This window comes from Sciurus carolinensis, chromosome 14 (assembly GCF_902686445.1).
Source record: "Sciurus carolinensis chromosome 14, mSciCar1.2, whole genome shotgun sequence".
In the NCBI taxonomy this organism is placed as follows: Eukaryota; Metazoa; Chordata; class Mammalia; order Rodentia; family Sciuridae; genus Sciurus; species Sciurus carolinensis.
Window position 1 is genome coordinate 16847483 of NC_062226.1, and position 18555 is coordinate 16866037.

Below are 18555 nucleotides of genomic sequence, written 5' to 3' on the forward strand. Positions count from 1 at the left end.
AAATTCCTATTGATGAAAGTTACAAACAACACAAGCCTTCATTTTCTGGTCTTTAGAATGAGGATGATTACATTTGTCTTGCATGATGGAATTAAGTACCTTATCAATAATGCCTAGTCTAGTGGATGGCTTATCATTCCATTCTACTAATGACAGCTATGATAATTGAACATGTGGATAAATGAGGATAATAATCTTACCCAAAAGTTGACCATTAGATTAAATGAACTGACAGGTTTTCAGACAGTATCTGGAAAGAGACAAGTATAATACAAGTCTCTGTTGACTAAAAACATTTTAAGTTTGGATATTACTGGTATAGCATCCTGGATAGTTTCAGCAAGGGTTAATGCAGACACCTCAGATCCAGCCTGTGTAAAATCAGGCTGCACCAGGAGCCTCTTGCCGGCTCCTTCAACACCTTTAAAATTAAGCCCCAAATAGTCCTGCTGTAAAAACTTTGCTTGAAAGATGATTTGAGACAATTTATGCACCATTCTTAGAGCAAGGCCTTGCACAGAGTAGGTGCACAACAATATTTAGTCCCCTGGAAAGTCAGTGGTGCTCCATTTCCTCAGAGTCATCCCAAATGAGTCACTTTGATTCCACATCTCCGATTTCCTCACTCCTCACACTAGACAAACGCTACTCTCCCATTTTCTGTAGCAGTGTTCCTCCACTTGTGATTGTACTACAACCTGAAAACCCGTCAGAAGTTGAAAATATGCTAAATCCAAATTGCATGTAGTACACCCGACCTACAGACACCATTGCTCAGCCACAAGGGGCAATGCCAATCCTGGGTTCTTGGCCCTCACGACTGCATAGCTGAATTGGAGCTGCACCTTCCTGCCAGTTCGGTGTAGCAAGAATGCATATCGCTAGCCTGTGACACAATCAAAATTTGGTTTCTAGAGAGTGGCTTAGCATCACTGTAAAGTCAAAAAATATATCCTAAGTAAAGCGATCATAAGTTAAAGACATACTGGTATTAGGTCCTCACTGATTGGAAGGAGACTGCCTCTCCCAGAGCTGGTCAGCTGGGGTGATCATCAATGACTCATCCTGGAGCACATCTTTCATATACAAATTTGTCACTCCAGAGCCCACTCTGAGCCACTCCTCTATCTGATTGTTAAACACAAAGAGACAAAACTTGTGCACTAATCAACACAGGGCCAGAGACAGTCCCTGGCCCTGAGGGCCTGCTAAAATGACTCAAATTACCCAGTCCTTGCATTGCTTTTTCCCCAGAAACCACAGAAATGGCTTGTGCCAATGTCCCCTTGCTCTTTCTGCCACCTGACTGACCCTGGTGCTTCCCCCATGTGGTTCTGCACGGTGTAGCATGCCTCCCACACCCCCAGCCTTGAGAACTCTGAGTAAAAATCCATGCTCTCAATGTAATCATCTCCTGATCTTCTGATCTCTTGTTCTCACCAACCATTTAAAAAAAAAATAAAATTCCATTAAGTTCTAGGACAGCAAGTATAAATAAATTCTAAAATATCAATCCTCCTTTCCATTGGGATCACCATTGAATATATCCTATGGCGGAGTCTAGTGCATTACATTTTTCATGGGTCTTCCAGTGTCCAGACTCATCTCTTCCAAAGTCTCAACTTCCAATTCATCCTTCATCTTACAGTCAAAGTCATCTTCCTCGGAAACAAACAGGAATGCTTCATGTCATGTTAATAAAGTACTGAGGCTGTCTGTGGTTTAGACCTCAGGCCTTCTAGCCTGATCCTCCAACACACACACATACACACCATGTAAGAAGGAGAAATAACGTGTGTATTATTGCAGGCAAGATATAAATACACCCCAGAACTAGAACACAAGGAGTGAAAGATTAGAATAATAGGAGTAGGTGAAAAAGAAATGTTCATTCTCTCCATCTTTGGAAAGGAAACTCTTTGATGGTCAAAATGAGGACTGAGAGAAAGGATCCCAGGAGACCTTCTAGACTGTGCTTTGTGAGATGTTAGCACATGTGTCTCATAGGACTCTTCCTGGAAAGGTTTCTTATGGTGTCTGGAGAATTCCTGATAGTGCCGTGTGAAGCTGGTTCCTTCTGATGAGAAGTTAATGAAATTAATGTACTGTGGCGTACTGTGGCACACTAACCTTAATCAAAGGTACCTCTGTTATGTGTGCCTCTTCCAGTTGGCAGCCCACGTGTCAAATACAAAAGACAGACTTCAAACCTGCTGGTTATCATACCTTATTTGCTTACCTTGACAGACTTATAAATGCAGTGTTATAACAACATAAGACAGTGGTGATTAATTACCATTGCAGACCCATGATTTCCAGTAGAGTAGAGTAATAATTATCCCCTCAACACAGATGTGTGGAAAGGCGCTTGGTTTTCTACACACTTCTTATGCAACAATTTCAGCTCAAAACCATAATCATTTAGTCAATGGAGGAATTCCATGTTTGTCAGGGACCTAGAAGAATATTTGGTACTAATTAGCAGAAATTAAATATTCAGTAAGAAGTCAAAATAGAACACAATTGACCAATGTTAGATTCAGTTAATTTCTATATCCACCTCCAAACTTCAGTGACTTACACAATAAAAATTGATTTCTTGCTCATGAAATGCTCAATGAATATATTTGTGATCAGAAGCAGACTAGGAATGATCCACCAATCCAGGTTCCTTTTATTTCATTATTTGCCACATTCAATGGGCAGTTCCTAAGTTGACTGCAGAGCAGCAAAGATGGGGGAAGACACCCAGATACTTGACTCCCTCTGCTTTATCATCTCTGACATGCATCATCTCCCATTCCATTGACCAGAGCTAGTTCCAAGACCACATCAACTGCAGTGCCTCTCTGGTCTGCTAAGTTTTAACCTCCTGAGTCACTGTGGGCTCCAATTAATGGCACAAATGCTATGGTATGGACAGGAATACACTTTATTTATCACTGGGATATCTAATCCACAATCTTACAACTTATAATGCCCAGTTCTTGCAAGTAAAAGAAAATAAGAAGAGTAGCAATCACAACGTAGTCTGATTCAGAGAGATATGCTTGGCATATCTAGAACCTAATCTGATTCCATCCAACTTTCTAGCATTTTTAAGATTCAATTTTTTTCACATACTGACTCCTCTCAAATCTGAATGCGGGACTGGAGTTGTGGCTCAGTGGTAGAGTGCTTGCCTAGCATGAATGAGGCACTGGGTTCGATTCTCAACCCACATATAAACAAATAGATAAATAAATAAATATCCATTGACAACTAAAAAATACTTTTAAAAAATGTGAATGCATCTCATAATTGATAATGTATTACCTTACTGATTTCAGGTAAATAAATTAATGGTCTATATTATAATCAGCGCATATTCAGTGAAAAATAGTTTGTCTATGAGGGAAAAAAAAAAACTCTGCTCAAGTAAATAAAGGAAATAAATTGTTAAACAGAGAAAAAAAGAAAATTGTTTCTTAAAGACTCTTTAGAACATTTACTAAAGTAATAGGGATTTAGCATCTACTAAAGCAGATAGAGTATCAACGTTACCCATTTGGACCCATGCAACTCTTTTATTCTTGGGCACTTGTTTCCAGTGCAGTATTTGCTCATGTGCTGTGATTCAATGCTTCCGTGGTTTTTAGTCCTTACATTAAGACTCTGACTCTTATTAACACATGCCCAGCCTCCCCCGAGAGCTCTGTCACTCGCTCCTCAGCATTCACACGGCAACCATCTGTCATGCTCAAGGGGGACGGATTGTCGTCCTTTCCCACTAGGCTTCAGCTCCTTGATGACAGCAGACAACTCTGGTCTGTCTCTTCGCACCCCATGCCTGTCACAGTGTCCCGTACCTGGGAGAAATTCAGTGCACACTAGGTTTATCAGTGATTATGATAATAACTTTGGAAAATAATATCCATTGACTAGAGTCTCATTGCAGAGAGAGGCTAATAAGATACAAGAGAAGACAGATTGTGTCTGTTCCCTTCATACTTCTATCCCTAATGTGTATTTGTTATCCACGTGTAAGAATGCTCAAAAAGCTTCGAAAGAAAGAATGAGTAAATGATATGAAATCGTCCCTTGTCTTGATTGACAGCTAAATTTCTCCCATTTTATCAACTGCCCCCAAGAAAGGAGAAATGTGAACAATTTTCCTGCGCCTCCCCGCTTTTGTTTTCTAGAAGGCAATCAATGTCAAAGTACTTTGAGCAGGTAGGTGTCTGATACAGTCCCGCGCATACCACAAAGTGTTACTGTGGACAGCACATACTTGTGTAACCCAGGGTTCTTTGACACGTATCTTTGGAAGGAAGTGAACAATGACATGGGTACATTGCATTATTTGTCAGGTAACTGGTCAGTTGCACAAGTGGCTTCCCTTTCCTGCTATCTTTCACATGGGAGGAATCTATGAAACTGGAGGTGATTAGACTGGAAAATGATGGAAAGATATCCAAGCTGTGAAATAAGAGGTGGAACATGAAGAAGGATCCTGTGGTACAAGAGAAATAATTCAACCCACAGAGTCCAAACATTAGTCAGAATTGAGAGCAGCAGCCCTAATGCAATTACCTTATTTCCTGGACCTTGTAAAGGTCCAGCTTTACCTTAGCCATTGTGAGAGTCCTACTTCTAAGCCAGCGCTTTAATTACAAATATTGTGTGAACTCTGCGTTGGTCCATTTTCTGTTGCTCATGACACAATCCCACATACTAGGTCAGTTATAAAGAAAACAAGTTTTTTTGTAACTCACAGTTCTGAAGGTCCAAAATTAAGGGACTACATCTGGTGATGGCCTCCTTGCTGACAGAGTCCCTAGTGGCACAGTCAACACATGCCAAGACTGGGAGCATGTGTGTGTGTGTGTGTGTGACTCTTCAGATCTGTCTCCCTCTTCTTATAGAATCATCAAGATTCACTCATGCCAGCTCCACCCTGAATAGTATGATCTAATGCTAATTGCCTGTAAAGTTCCACCTCTGAACATCATAGCAGGATTATGATTTCATCCTCTCAATGTTTCACATTGGGGATTCGATTTCAACACAGAAGACCTTGAGGGACACACCCACACCACAGCCAAGCCAAACAACAGCACCCTCTGAACCCTGTTCCTCCTGTGTTCTCTCCTTCACCCCTAGGGAACCCTCAGTCTTTATGTTTTTCTTTCTTTTTTTTTTTTTTTTGTACCAGGAATTGAACCCAGGGGTGCTTAACCACTGAACCCCTTCCCCAGTCCTTTATTTATTTATTTATTATTTTATTAATTAATTAATTAATTAATTTATTTTTTGGTATGTTATTTAGAGACAGAGTCTCACTGAATTGCTTAGGGCCTCGCTAAGTTGCTGAGGCTGGCTTTTGAACTCACAATCCTCCTGCTTCAGCCTCCGGACCCACTGGGATTTCAGGTGTGCACCACCACGCCCAGCATGCTTTTCTTTTTAAAGTCCAAGCATGATATTAGCCACAGAGTTCAGCATGCATTCCCTGCTTAGCTTGGAGTTGTTGATGGGTAGGGAAAAGGGAAGTATACAAATCTTAAAAGAAGGTGACACAAAGAGGCCACTTTGACAGAATAGCCACCAGGAGGGGAAAAAGAATAATAATAAAAGCAAACCAGCAGGTGGGCACTTGGTGAAGGTGAAATTCTTTTCAACCAAGTATTTTACATTTTATGCTGATGTAAGTGCCTGCCTCCTTTCTTGTTTTGAGTCAAATAGATCTTAGAAGTTTGAGGAGCAGGAAAAGAGAGAGAAATAAAGTAAAAGTTTGGATGTGCGTGGTGGAAAGGATTACACTCAGGGTAACATGAAAATATGTTTCAAACACTGAACATAAATGCACTTCCATCTTGACTCTGCCTTTTTGAACCTCATCAAAGTGACGGTGCCTTTTTCATCTAGCTCCTCTGAGATCAGGACAGGGAACTGATCCGAATAAATGTCTCCTGAATGCCTCAGTAAAGGAAAGACTCGATGATGACATATGTGGAGCTGTAGCCGAAAGGCATGGACTCTGGGCGAGATTGGGAGTCCTAGCTTCTTGTACCTGCTCCCTCACCTCCTGACCGTGTGACTTCAGACAAGCCACTCAACTCTGGAAGCCTTCATTTCCCTTTCTGTATTAACTTGCTGCAGGAAGATAATGATCAATGGAGGCTAAGACTATGAGGATTTGACAGGCATGATTTCAGCCTCCATTAATGCCTCACGCTAGTTGCTTACTGTTTGTGTAAGAGTATCACCCAGTGCTCCTTTCTGAGCACAGTTTACTCTAGATTCGTGTCCTACTGTCTTCCATCTTTTAGTTAGTTGGCTGACGATGCAGAGCAAATGGCAGGTGGGACTCCTGTTACTTCCTGGGTTGGAGTTTAATTCCTATAATTGGTTTTAGTCATGATATGAGCACATGCCACCATAAGCAGGGCTACTGGTATTGAATATGGGAAGAGGATCATGACTTAGGATGTTTTGGGAAAACAAACAAACAGATAATTAAACTTGCCCTCTAAGTTTCCCGCCTCCACTTGAAGTATCTCCTCTACGTCGTCTTCTCTGGTGACACATTAAACATCTGCTACTCCCAATCCGCCATAAGCGTCCACACCAGATCCAAGTGATCTTGCTCCACTTTAGAAATATTGCCCTGGTCCTATACTGATTGGTCTGTTTTGAAAGGTATTTTATCTTCATTTATGTCTCTGCAAAATCAGAGAATACCACAATAGATAACACATCACCCTCTAGTAAAAAAAATCAATCGATGAAAGAAAGGAAGGAGGAAGAAACCTTTTAAAACAGTGTTTTTTCTTTTCTTCTTTTTTCTTTCTTTCTTTTTTTTTTTTTTTTTTTTTTTTGCTTTTATGCAGCGCTGGGGATTGAACTCAGGGTCTCATTAATGCTAAGCAAGTACTTGGCACTGAGCCACATCCCCAGCCCTAAAAGCAGATTTTAAAGGTAAATATTAGAAAACAATTCTTAATACAACTGCTCCAGACAAAATTAATTGATTTGACCCAACGATAAGGTATAATAGTAAGCTCAAAAGTGATGAGATTAAACACAAAAATAAGTTTTGGGTCTAACACATAAAGTGGATACTCCATTTTCTTTTCCCAAGCTGCTCTGGGGCTCCATGGTCAGCGCTGCCCAAGGAAGGCCAGCGCCCCTGCTTCCTTGAGCCTCTGCACAGGTGTCTGCTTCATTTTCACCAATCACGAGACTTTGCATCTGCTTTTTCCTCAACTCAGCTGGAGAACACACGCTAGGGGACAGGCACTCTGAAATCTCTCCTCTACTCTTGGACACTGTTTCCATGGAGGGAGCTCATTCCCATCTAAATCCCTCACCTTTGAATGTGCTGAAAAGTAACTTTGAATTTAGAAACAGAGCCATATGGCAAAGCTGAGGGGCAGCATATGCTCACAGATTGCTCAGCGCTGATCTACGGCATCTTTAAGCTCACCTTCCATTTCTCTTTACTCAGGAGGCAATGGTCAGGTTGAAGTTCTGTATTTTGAACCACTCTGTCTTTCTTGTGGGAAAATGAGTCTCCTAATCAGCATCCAGGATAGATTCATTTTAACTTTTATGGTCACAGTGGGTGTAGGGTACAGGGAAATATTTGTATTTGTGATCAACGGGAAGTAAGTTGATAAGGAATACTTGACGTGTGATCTAGGTGACTATCTGATTAGCTCTCACCTGTAGATCCATGTCATGCCCATGAAGACTGCAGGTGGGGACAGATCAGTCCCCTGCAAACAGGGAGTGTACTGACACACAGGTGAGGAAAAATAAGAAGGCAAGTGGAAAGAGGGGTTCTACAGTCAAACCGTGAAAACCGAGTTCCATTAAGGAGCTAAAATGTTTGAAGAGAAGGTGGTACAAATGAAACTGGGAGATCAGACACATGGAACCAAAGAGCAAGAACAAGTGGGCAGAAGAACATGGATCATTCAGGACTTATCTTTGAAACTACTGGCCCTCCCTTATCCTCTGCATTGTCAATACCATTGTTACTGTCATGACAATGAACCTATCGAGTGTGTTAAACTCCAGAAAGCATGACTGGGACAACCAGTAATGGTGTGGGCACAGTCTATCATTAGCTTCTTTCATGGAGCCATTCTGAGAAGAGGTGTTGATGTGTTGGGGGCTATGCCATGTGGACTACGCCAAGATGGCGCCTGGCAACCAGCCAGTTGTTTTGATCACATGGGTGGTGAGGAAGTCAGTTAACATAGACACACCCAAGTGCTTTATCATTGGCCATATTCAAATAAGTCCACACACACAACGCATGCACATGTATTCCCGAGTGCTCCTGCTCGTGCCTGTTTGACCTTTACCATGATTGGACAGCTAGCTCCTCGCCTGATCTTGGCATAACTAGCGTTGGCCCTACCCTTCACCTCCTGGAGGGAATATAAGAGGGCTCTCATTGAGCGCCGTTGTTCCAGGTTCCTGAATCACCAATAAACTGCTTCAAATTCAAGAGTCTTGCTGCCCGTTTGTCTCCCACGCCAAATTGACTCCGCTGGACGGCGTCACTGATGAACTGGGGTTCTGGAGCTCAGGTGGACACAGTGAATGGAAGGCTTCTCTCTGAGTGACATCCCCAATATAGTAGTTGAGTGTTCAGTGGATGAGGGTAGGAGTAGCCTCATGTCTTCTTATCTTGTCTATTTCAACAGGTACAACTGCCTTACCACCTGGGATGGGATAGTTGGGCTTTCAGGACTTAAGTGCCTGAGGTAAATCCTTCCTCCTATTCGTGGGGATGGGCAGAAACAGTAAGCCTCCATCTCCTGGAGGCACTCATCAGAACTCAGTCTCACAACAGGTAGGTTAGAGCAATGTGAGAAATGCTGGCCTCCTGCCCTTCCTGGAAGATCACTCCTCTGCTAGGGGCTGGGGCCAGGGCAGAGAGGATAAAAGCCTGTGTTCTTGGTAGCACCAACCTAGAGTCCAGTTTCTGTCTAATGGAGATGGTGGTGTGAAGTGAGTGTCTTGGTTCAGATGCTATAAACTCTCACTGTTCCCTCTTAGTTTTAGTACAATTTCTTGGACAAATGTTTACTCATTTGCTATCTGCCCTTTGGACTATTTCCAGAGACTGTGAATACTTGTGTGGGTGTGTAAATAATTTTCACCAATTTTCATGAAGATTATATGGAGCACCTCATGCTGCCATGACAGAAGTAGCCTGTAGGCAAGTTTTACTCCAAAACTAATATCTCAAATGTAAGGCCTATAATCATAACATAGACAATGAGCAAGAAGAGAAGGAGGTAAAGGGGTACAAAAAAGAAAAGAAGAATAGCAATGAGAAAGGTGTATGAAAGAGGAAGAAATGAGAGCAAAAATATAGGGGGAAAATATTTTTAAAAGAGCAAAATAGTAAAAATTGAATCAAGTTGGATCAGAAATAACTTGTGTGTTGGGCAAGTGACATAATGTGGACTTAATTCACACTGTCCTTTCATCAAACAATCATTTGTCTTCCAATATTGACCTCTTATTTCACTGTTCATTTGCTGAGTTTCTCGGAGGATATAATAAGTTCTTGGGTTGGGGGAACCTTCTGTTTCAACATACATGAATCCTTTCTATTCTTAAAGTATTAGCTTCCATACCATTTCCTCCCAGAAAGCATCCCATATTTACCAAGACCTGCCTCAATTTCTGATGTTTTCTTATGGGTTTTTTTTTCTGATTTATTTGTATCTCATTTCTCTATAACTTCTAGATTTCCTTGTCTCCTGCTTATTCTCAAGTCCAATCTTCCGTGATATCCCTGAAGATTCTTCCAATGTGTTTCTCTCATGTTAGTCACAATAATTATAATGTCAATAACCCTAATTAGGAGACAAATATAATTTTTAAGAATTTGCAGAGGAAGATTGGCACATAATGTGCTCCTATTTTCCCATCCATCACAGGAATGAATAACTTTAAATGAATGAATGAATGAATGCCAGAAATAATAAAAAGTGCAGATGAGCAGTTTGGAAAACTAAGAAACGTAACTCAGTAACCTCAGAGGAGAAAAGAGTACAATCAGAAGAGCAAGCTGAGATCCACTCTTCTGGACTATGCCACCACAACTTGCTCTGTGACCTTGACCACATCACCTACATCTCCCATTTAATTACTCCCCTGTAATGGAAGGAGGTACACTTTTCTGCTCAGAGTCTCTGATATGTTATGCAAAGTGGTCTATAATAAAACAAAATGGGAAGCATAGCAAATCCCCAAGGAATTGAAAATTTAAGAAGACCACAATGCTTTTAATTGAATTTTTAAAATATATAAAGATGACTGCTGCTATAAGATGATTCACTCCACTCCTGGTTCCAGAAAGATGTTTTCCTTCCCTTCCCTCCATTACATCATCAACTCAAACAAAGAACCTCTAACTTTGAAATACTTGTTTTTAGCAAAGAGAGAATGCTGGACATAACATCACAGTTTGGAAAATCTTATCTCTCCAGAGTTTTCAAGCTAGATAATTGGATCAGCTTCATCTCACAAATACTGCTAGCTCCCAAGTCCATGGAGAAATTTGGTTTAAAATTGCCACTCAGAGCTGTGAGGGACCTTAACATCTCAATTAAATAATTGACAAAGAACAAAAGGCAAATAAAATGAGAAGGTGGACGGACTAATTCTGGGAGGATGGGAATTCAGTTCCTTCATTGCACAAAACATAATCTTCATTTAAGTTGAGGTTGTCAGAAGTTATCAGCTCCAAATACAAACATATAAAAGTGCAATAACAAATAATTCAACAACAAAAGGTATCCAATTTCTACATGGGGGATTGAAAATTCAATATCTAATTATACAAGGGAAATTGGGGCCCTTTGGACTTCTTCCAGGTAGCAGAATGCATCACTCTGAGTTTATAATAAGGAATCCCCAAATTAGTCCAGACTTCTAGACAACAATTTGCCAGCAACCGGCTTTGTCAAATGCCAGTAAACAATCAGAATCACACTGATATCGAGAAGAGAAGATGTCTCCCATAGATGTACTAGGAATATGGATTCATTATATCAAAAACTTGACCTTCAGAAAACATTTTCATCTAGAGTTTCTTCTGTATTCAGAATTCATGTGGCATTACTGAAGGAAAAACAAACTTCTAAGGAGAAGAGAAGGATGTTACAATCTTATCTTGAAAATAACTTCTATCCAAATCAGTTCATAAAGATTCTCTAAACCTTGGAAAAAGTTATGGTCAAATGTGGAAGCAATAAATGGTGACGACATGACAACACTTCATGTCATCGTCCTAATCTAACTTAGTGGAGTGGAATAGAATGAAAGAATGGTAGGATGGGAATTCCTTGGTGGATAGGAAATAGAGCATGTTTTAGAGACAGGTAAATTTGACTCTGAATCTCTTCTTCGCGATTTGCCAATTGTGTAACTTTAGGCTACTGCTCTAGTCCCATCTATAAAAGTGGATAAAAGGACTTTTTTAAATGAGTTCTCCCAAAGGATAACATGACAATATGCAAAAATATAGTACAGAGACTGGCACACCATACATGTAAAATATCATTATCTTCATTTTTCTTTCCTTCAAGTTACAACTTAAAGTTTTTAGTACAATAATTTTCTTCTTCTTTGGGAGTTATTGATAGGACTAGAGCAAACAATGACCATGATTGCAACTGAGATCACATGCTACACCTCACCATGCTCTGTATGGTATTTCCTTAGGTTTAGACATATATTGGTCATGGGTATTGAAGTTAGAGAGGTGAACTAGATGCACCATCAAGATACTTGATTGGTTCCCTAATGCATTTACAGTATAGCCTGAAGAACACCAATGACCTTTAAGGAACTTAAATTACGCCATCTCTAATAGGGACACATAATCTAAACTCTGTGCCTTGACCAATCTTGATTACCAGATAACTAAAATTGAGACTTCTTGGTGTGTTCATGAGAATGCTTCCAGAAATGATTGGCATATGTGACAGCAAACTGAGTGGGAGAGACCTGCCCTGAAAGTGGGTGACACAGTCCAATAGGCTGGAGTCGTGGATGGAAGAAATGAGGAAAGAAGGAAGCCAACACAGATGCAAGCTCTATCCTTTTGAGTGGGTACTTAGATTGTGTCTGGGATTGCCTAAGGACATCGTAATCCATCTCCTTCACTCTTCCAAAGCAGACTCTGATCAGTGTTTCTCCAGGGAGCTTCTGGGCCTTCAGTCTCAGACTGGAGCATGCTTGATTCTTCTTATTCTGGTCTTCAGATTCTTGGACTGTGCAGCTACTTTTTCCTCCAGCTCTTCAGTCTGCAGAAGGCCATTGTGGACCATCCAGGTTTCAATCGTGTGAGTCAATCTAATGAATTCCCTTTTCATAATCATATACATATATATATATATATATATATATATATATATATATATATATATATCCTATTGGTTCTCTTTCTCTAGAGAACCTTGACTAATAAACCCTGTATTCTGCTATTTGGTTTTTAAAAATCCTCACTAATCTGGATCTGCTCATCAAATTACTCACCCTACCTTACATGGAATTCCCAATACTTGTCTTAACTCTATATTCCATTTTACAATTAAGAATGTGCTTTCACATTCATCAACTCAAAATAAGCTCTAATAAATATTCTTAATTGTGATACAAGAAATAAACTTTTCTGCTTAAATCTTTTAAAATTTTTTAAATTTTTTATTTGTTCTTTTTAGATATACCTGACAGTATATTTTTGACATACTATAACATACTATATATATATATATATATATATATAAATATAACTATATATATAACATACTATATGTATATAGTATGTACTCCATATATATATATATAGTATAACTTATTCTAATTAGGATCCCATTTTTGTGGTTATACATGATGTGGAATTTCACTGATCATATATTCATATATGAACATAAGAAAGTTCTGTCTGATTCATTCCACTGCCTTTCCTACTCCCATCCCCCTTCCCTTCCCTTCATTTCCCTTTGTTAAATCCAATGAACTTTTATTCCCCACCCACTTATTGTGTGTTAGCATCCAGATATCAGAGAGAACATTCATCCTTTGAAATCTTTATACTTTTAAAATATTTTTTCCACTGTACCTCTTAGTCTACTTTAGCAAAGTTATTTTAGAGAGAGGTTATCTTCCTTTTACTTACCTGACTGGTTTATTTGTTAAATTAATTAATTGCCCTTACCTGACCTTCAACAGGTTTATGGAGAAACAAAATGAGGCAATGAACTATAGGATGGAGGACTCACATGATAGCACAAAGCTTTGTCTTACAGGATGCTAACTCAAAAGTAAGTCAGAGAGCTCATGATACCTCCCTAACTTGGAATTCTTTCCAAAGTAGAATCCTGTTCCTTTATGTTGCATTTGCAAGAGTAAAAGTATATTAAGACCACATTAAATGAAAAAAGAGATACTCCTTGTTCCTGTAGACATATGCTTTTCATGAAAAATTGATAGGTATTTGTCAACTATATCCAACTTGAGTGAAGAAAGCAAATTTGAACATAAAGGGCTAATTTGCAATGTGATTTTCAGCCCATGATAGTAATAAAGCACCTGCTCTACAACTTCTGAGCCCATTCAAAACATCTCTCTCATTTCCTATAGAATGGATCAAATATAGATGTTTTGTCTAAGATGTTGAGACTTTCAAGAGTGAAAAACATCCTAATTTTACCATTGGTTGACAAATATATGTTGTGAAGTGGTAGCTATACAAGGGAAGTTCCTAAGTCTTGGTTCCAGTCTTGGTTCTGCTACTACTTAATGTGTGGATAAGAAAACCAGATTTCCTCTTTTTCATTCTGCATTGATTTCTAAATCTCCTTACCTGCATTGTTCTATGATTCTCTTTTACAATGTCTTTTAATTTGTAGCATTATTAAACACTTTTATCATATGTTTTACTCATGACATTTGTATTTTTGCTTTTCCACTTAACATAGTGCTTTGTTTAAGTGAATAAAACTCCCTGTGCCTTAATTTCCCCTAGAGAGTGGGGAGAATAATAATAGTATTCCTAAAGGTTAGGTAGAAATTAAGAGATGACAAATCTGAAAATATACTTAAAATCATTTGAGGCACACCATTACATAAATAAATGTAAGCTACAGCTGTTATATCTCAAATAAATTATGAGATCTTTGATAATTGGACCACACATGTAATGTCTCTAAGCGCATCTCTGCAAATCCTATAGTAGATAGGACAGGGCTGGATATATAGAGATTCACTAATAAATCAATACAACTTAATGGAAAAATTAGTGGTAGGTCTCTAGGAACCTTTTCAAACATCTTTAAAATATTCAGTAATAGAGGTCTTCATTAATGAGGAAAAGAGAAATATTCTCCCAAAACAATAGGCAGGGGCAAGCAATTGTGTGTGTGTGTTTGTGTGTGTATGTATGTGTGTGTGTGTGTGTGTGTTTATATTAACACCATTTCCTCTAGGCAATGTCTAGATAACAAGAATTCAGCACGTCTTCACAGCAGCATAAGATTCTGTGTTCTTAAGCATTTATTGCTAAAATGGACTGTACTCTTCATGAAGTCCAATGGAAAACACAGGCCTAAATAGATTTCATAATACATCAGTCAGGGTTGTGTCTACACAAGAGCACACATTACAGGTGCTTATATCCTTTCCCTCCCAGTGCTGGGGATTATGTATGCTATGCTAAGATCTTTTTATTCTGTATGTTCTTCAGTTTCAAGGTTATCTCCATTAAGCTTTTTCTAAGAAATTCATCTAGAAACATCTGCAACACTCATCTCAGTTCTAGAGGGCTATTAACTATATTACACCTCCCTATTTTTATATGCATGACTAGGTGATGTTATTTATGCACATACTTTAAATTTAGTCAACAGAATATGGACTTTGAAATCAGGCAGATCTAGATTTAGATTCCCATTCTGTTACTTAGCATCTGAGCATCCTTGGGAAGATTCTCTAATGGAACCTACATAAGAGCAATCTGGGGGAAGTTAAATAAAATAGTACGTAGATGAAAAATCTGCTTCTTCCTATTCATTCTTTTTCTTCTAACCATGTATCTGATAGTTTTTGAAGACAGGAACTCTACTACTGTAGTGAAATTCCCTCCTCAGAGAAGGACAAGCATTTTAATGAATTAAAATAAAATAATACAAAAGAAAATAAAGCTCCAAGGTACATCCTGCTTATTAATGGAGAAACAAATCAATTTGATTTTAGAAGGCTTCAGAGAGTTACTGAAGAAGATATAACATTAAACAAGGGAGAATCATAGTATATATACTTTGAGAGGTGACAGGGGGTTAGAGCTCTTTAGTTGAAATATAATTTTATTTCATATAGTGGTAATGTAATGTATAAAGCTGCTCCCCCGCCCATCAGGTGCAGCCATTTTCCCCGCCTTCCAAACACTTGTCAGTCTGTGAACATCCTAGCTAGCTATTGGTTCATCAGTCAGCTTGCAAGTATCCTTCTCCGATATTGGTCCCCTGTTAGCCGGCGGAATTCAACTGTTTTACTGTAGCTTCCCACCATCTTTTCCCATCCTTCTACTGTCTGTCCTACACACTTTTATCTATCCTCCTGGCTTTCCACTCTCTCTAGCACGTGCCCTTTCTCTTTCCTTTCTTTTCCTTTCTCTTTTCCTCTCATTTTCTCTCTTACCCTGCAGGGAGACACTCTGTTTGCTTAATAAACTCCCTTATGTGATTTCCAATGTCCTGCGTGGTTCCATGGAAATTCCCTTACAGGTAATTGGTCTAACAGATGAATTTTTTAAAACTTACAGATTTAAGTACAATGTGTATACACACACACACACACACACACACACACACACACACATGCACACACACCAGAATCAGGAACCTGAATAGTCTGTACTCCTGAGGGAAAACTAGTAATTAAACCAACAGGTAAGGAACATTCAGAGATAATTACCGGTAATACTCAGACACGCGTCTAATGATTAATAGCAATAGATTCCATGGAGGTGATTAATAAAGAGGCAGGTAGTGTAGAGATAATGCATAAATGAAACTCTCTTCAGGCCTTGAGGAAAGAGGAGGCAGGACAGAGGAACTTGTCTTCCTCAACAGCTGCCACTAACAGTCATGTGGCATCCAGAAAAGCAGGGAGAAATCTGAGATAAAAACTGCAAAACTGAGAAATTACTCATATGGAAGCCTTGAACGAGTTCTTTAACCACTCTGTTTCAAAATCCTCATCTGCAAATGGAACACAATAACATCTCAGATCTTTCCCAGCTTGGTGAAAAGACTATTTATTGCTGATTCCTTTAAGGGTTAATTTCAAATACTGAAAACAGCAGTTGAGAGATTGGAGGAAGAATGGGTCAAAGAGTTGAATAATAAAAAAATTACAAGAACCGAATATTGAATATTTGCCAATAACTAAAACTAAGAATATCTGAGCTGTAAACCTCAAAGTGTTGATTCACATGCCGGGAAGCATGTATTGAAAATTTGCCTGTTAATGGCCTCTATCTAAATTCAACAGATTGGACGTGGCTCTGCCTTCCTGAGTGGGTTGCCTTTCAAAGCGCTGAGGAATTCCTGCTTTCCACTCACTAACCACAAGCTCAAGAGAGTGAAATTAAGTACCCGCCTGTCTGCATCTCAGGATGGTCCTCACGGGTGGCCAGCACAGGCACCATGGACTTTGGGATTCAAGAACAGATCATGTGTTAACACCACCATGAGCTTAAAACCCACATCTGTGATGCTAGGGATTTGGAAGGATTTCCTCTTTCTAAACAAATTCCCCTTTTCATTGGGTATTTGTATTTTTTTTTCCTTTATTTTATTTCATTTTAATTGACACATAACAATTGTATGTAATGATGGGGTATCACGTGACATCTCAACATACATGCATTGTATGATGTTCCAATCAGGATAAGCATATTAGCTCCTCAAACATTCATTGTTTCTTTGTGGTGAAGACTTTCAATCCTTTCCTCTGGCTGATTTGAAATACATAGTACATTTTTGTTATCTATATTCACTCTGCTAAGTAACAGAAAGAGAACATCATTATGAACAGACCCCTACTACTTCCAAGATATATTTCCTTGACACTATTAGTCCTTGTCAATTAATTCTTAAGTGCTTCATTTTCTGGCTATTTGGTGATGTCTCAGGGGCAAATACATTTGATTTAATATTTTGGGGCATTGACTAATTAATTTGGTTATTTATAAGATTTGCATAGATTGTTAAGATATTACCCGGTTTGAATAAGTGAATTTACAGATTGCCTATCAGGTCACTGTGCACAGAAAACTCTTCCTAGACTTGATCACTCTTGGCCATATTTTTGCCTGTGTTATAAGAACCATCTTGTCTCCCGAACTTTGTCTCTGTAAGTAGAAGCCATTATCCACAATATTTATTTGGCAGTTAAAAACTGAATGTAGTGAAAGAGAAACAAATACTTCTTGCACATTTCCCATTAAATCTCCAAAGTCTCTTTGTGACTTATCTTTAATCTTTTAGAGAAAATTATATACTAAAATTGTCCGGCACTACCAGAAGTTATTACTTTTTTTTTTTTTTTTTTTGGTCATAGAAACTGCAACCCCGAAAAGATCTTGATTCCTTCCCTAGGATGTAAGAATTCTGTTTTCTTGGTGAAACTGTAGCTGAGTTAAATCAGGAGAAAGGAGATACACAAAGAAAGTATTCCTGGCAATGTTAATATCACCCTCATCACTATTGTCACATTGTAGCACTCAAGGCACTATTTTGTCTTAGACACAGGTTCTTTACTTTCCACATATTAACATAATGAATAGAAGTACGAGGAAGGAGGGAGCAGGGGTATGAAAAATGGTAGAGTGAGACAGACATCATTACCCTGTGTACATGTATGATACACGATTGGTATGAATCCATATCGTGCACCATAGAAACAAAATGATGTACCCCATTTGTGTACAATGAATCAAAATGCAGTCTGGAAAAATTTTTAAAAATTTAAAAAAGAAATGAAAATATACACAGAACTTATAAAATATACAGTTACATGTACTCAACATGTAAATTTCCTCCTTTCACCATCCTTACACAGATTTATCCTTCACAAAACTGCCCTAGAAATAAGAGTACCAGCCAGTGCTGATGTATTTACCCTTAACATTTCTTTCCCCTCAAGAATTTGACCCACTTATCCCACTCCTTGGTCTATACCCAAAGGACTTAAAATCAGCATACTATAGTGATACAGCCACTTCAATGTTCATAGCTGCTCAATTCACAATAGCCAGATTGTGGACCAACCTAGATGCCCTTCAATATAGGAATGGATAAAGAAACTGTGGTATACATATATAAATGGAATATTCTTCAGCCATAAAGAACAATAAAATCTTGGCATTTTCAGGCAAATGAATGAAATTGGAGAATACCATGCTAAGTGAGATAAGCCAATCTCAAAAAAACCAAAGGAGGAATGATCTTGCTGATAAGTGGATGATAATATATC